This window comes from Hydra viridissima, unplaced genomic scaffold (genome assembly GCF_058129835.1).
Source record: "Hydra viridissima isolate aposymbiotic clone 2 unplaced genomic scaffold, HvirCarnegie_v1 scaffold_5, whole genome shotgun sequence".
Lineage (NCBI taxonomy): Eukaryota > Metazoa > Cnidaria > Hydrozoa > Anthoathecata > Hydridae > Hydra > Hydra viridissima.
The window spans coordinates 11,304,207-11,307,759 of NW_028324304.1; the positions used below are offsets into that span (position 1 = coordinate 11,304,207).

General features: G+C 27.3%; 1 pseudogene across 1 annotated transcript; it reads left to right on the plus strand.

Moving 5' to 3' along the window:
• The first annotated feature begins 331 nt into the window (after positions 1-331).
• Positions 332-3,182, plus strand: LOC149888659 (uncharacterized; annotated as a pseudogene). Its single transcript, XR_016452966.1, has 5 exons — positions 332-337; positions 543-799; positions 939-1,023; positions 1,111-1,286; positions 1,533-3,182. The product of XR_016452966.1 is annotated as an uncharacterized LOC149888659 (transcript).
• Positions 3,183-3,553: the final 371 nt, after the last annotated feature.

The window sequence follows — 3,553 nt, forward strand, 5'->3', positions numbered from 1 at the left end:
AGAATAGATGTATAATTAAACGTCATTGTATTATTTTAGTGTTTAGATTATTAAATATAAATTACAAATAAGTAGCCGGCTATACATTAGGGCAATTCCATTTTTTCTATTTAAAATTGGTATAGATGAGGAAAATTCTGTGACTAAAACTAAGAATAATGGTATAATTAACTTTTAATCAAAAATAAAAACTGATTTGGGCAAGTTATTTTCAGTGCTTTTTTCTATCAAAAAAGTAAGATTTCAAGTTGAACTAATTACCTTTATAGCGCGCTGTACGGAACTTTTAAACAATAAACTTCCAAATAAATGAAGTAAACAAACCGACATAATGGTAGTACCTTTATAAAATATATTGTATATATATATATATATATATATATATATATATATATATATATATATATATATATATATATATATATATATATATATATATATATATATATATAAACGTCAAAAAGAAACTCAAAATTGTTGTAATGAACTATTTTTAATAGCTTCAACAGATAACAATAAATCAATACCAGCAGTTTGTATAGATTATATGCTTTGTCAGTGTTTTTATATTAAGTTATTTATTAAATTTTGTAAAAATTGCCATATTTATTGATAATAATATTAAAACTATTTTTTTGTCTATCAATATTTTTGATGGCATAAAATGCAAAAATTTAACTGAAATAGAAAAATCAAAATGGAACAAATATAGAATTGCTTATTTGGAAAAGAATTTTGATTCGTTATTTGATTTATCTGCGTGTAAATGTGAACTGCCTGTGGCTAAATGTAATGACAGGTATTTTAAAAACTTATTCCTCAAGTTTTGAATTTTTAAAAAATTAATTATCATCTTGACTTACTTTGAGACAATTTCTTGCATACTTTATTCTTACATGTAAATAATATTTCAAAATTTAAGTATAATATTTCTGCAGACTGGTTAAATGTGATGTTAAAGACTGTAAGAAAAAACATGTTTTTTTGATTGAAAAACATGTCATTTGTGATGAAGAAATAAAGGTATTTAACAACATGAGTTTTAAATTATATTAAGATTTACTTGATGATTGTAAAAAATGGATAGTTTTTTTTTAAAAAAAAATTTAGGTACCAGTGAATGAAAGGGAGTACTTAAAAGACCAAAGAGCTAAAAAAGGTGAAAAAGGTCATTTCAGATTGGCAAAGTTAATCAAAAAGAAAAATTAAACATAAATAGAAACCAAGTAAATGGAACATTTAAAAAACAAGAATCTTGTGGGGAAAGTCTTAACAACTTGAATTTAGAGGTTGGTATGAATAGAAAAATTTAAATTCATTATTATTTTTTCATTTTATTTTTATACTAATTTTCTTACTTTTGCTTTTGTGTGTCTTCTTATTCTTAGGTTTTATAAAATTTTGTACAAGTACTTAAGTACTCCTGCTCTAGTGGTACTTAATGTGGGTTTACAATCCATTTTAGGTCAGCAGAATTAATGGTGTAAGTAATTTTTTAACTTAAATATTTTTAAATCAATTTCATTTTTGTTTATTGTGATAATGCATCATCTGATAGCAATGTTTGGGATGATGATCGTGAAAATGTTGAAAACAGCCATGATCCAGAGTTTTATGGAGAAATACCAATTTCATACAATTACAAACCCTTGCCTAACTTTACAAAAGCAGCCATACGTTATGAAATTAGTAACAATGCTGCTGCTCATTTAGCTACAGGATTACTCATTGACTATGGCATAGTAGCAGTTACTGATATTATTACAGAAAAAAAAGTTTTTAATGAGAAGATTCGAATGGGAGTACAACTTGGCATTGAACATAAAAAAGAGATTTTTCAATTAAAAGTTATTGGAGTTGATGATAAAAAAGATAAAGAAACACTTGTTCACAAAATTAGTTACAATTTGGAAGGTGAACCAATAATAATACCAGGAATTGAAAAAGAAGAACATCTTACATTTACTGCAGAGAGTGGAAAAAAGGCAAGAAGGTATTTAACACATAAAATTATTATGAATGGAACTGGAGTTACTAAAGCAAATTTAACTAAAGAAGTTCTAGAAGAATTTAATAGTGTGGAAACTCTTGAAGCTTTGGTTCTTGATAATACAAGTTCAAATACTGGTGCTGACAATGGCTTAATTGTTTACCTGGAAAAAACTATAAGTAGAAAATTACATTTAGTAGGATGTCAACTCCACCAAAATGAATTACCATTTTGACAAGTAATTACTTTATTTGATGGAAAAACAAATGATCCAAAAAAAATTTAAAGGTGTGATTTGTTCATACATGAACTCCCTATAATACGTTTTTCTGCAATAAAGTCAGAAATTCAATCATTTGTAGGTGAAACTGTTATTTCTGATTTAAGTAATGATCAAAGAAAACGATATGAATATACTGTTGGCATAAGTAAAAGCAAAGTCTCCAAAAATATGCAATGACAAAACCTGGACTTGTGAACCATGCAAGATGGCTGACACTTGCGTTATGTATTATGTATAAATACACTAGAAAGGAAAATCCATCTTCAGAGTTAACTATGATAATAAAGTATATAATTCAAGTGTATTCTCCAATTTGGTTTGCTTTAAAAAGGTCACTATAAAGATTCAGCAAAAATTCTTTTCAAAACGATTGAGCTGACTAAGCTACAAGATGAAAAGATACAAGAAGTTGTCTTAAGAAAATTAGCTGGTAATTCATTTTGCTGTTTACAGGAAAACTTTCTCTATTGCATGATTATGGATGATGAGAAAAAAAATCGAGATAAATCTTTAGATCAAATACTCAAAATTAGGAAGCTAAATGAGGAAATTAAAAACTTTATTCCTAAGATTAAACCCAAAACTATTACGAAGATTGATTTTGGTTGTAAAAGTTGGACTGATCTAGTACAAGTATCTGAAATTGAAGTAGAACCTCCTACTACAATATATTTTTCATCTGTTGACCTGATGAAGGCAAAAGAATCTGGAGAGGTTTTGCAGCTCACTTATCTTCCTAACAACTCTCAATCAGTTGAACGTGCTGTAAAGTCTGTTACCGAAGCCTCAAAACTAGTTTATGGTCTCAAAAAAGGCACAGCTTTGTTCTTACTAAAGATCAGAGTAGAAAAGAAAATCACAGAAGTGTTAACAAAACCAGTTATTTTATTACAAAAAATGAAAAACTAAGAGTTACAGTTATTTAAAATGCTGTATTGTTTTTTTATAAAATTGTTTTTTAAATTTACAAACTTCTGCTCTTTTCTGTTTAGGTATTTTTTAACATAATTTTGGCGCCTCGAATTTTTAAACTATCTGCAGAATCTTTTTGTTTTATTTGGGACTACCATATTGGACCAAAACAACCAAAACATCAATTATTGCATGGGACTTCAAAACAGCGTCTGGTTTGGAAAAAGATGCGTGATAGACATTTAGATATGTAGTAAATGGATTTCTAGGAAATAACAAAAGTGAAGACTACAAAGAGTTAGTGGAAAATTTGGTGACAACACATTACGCTATTGAAGTTCGAACTTCAATCAAGCTACACTTTTTGC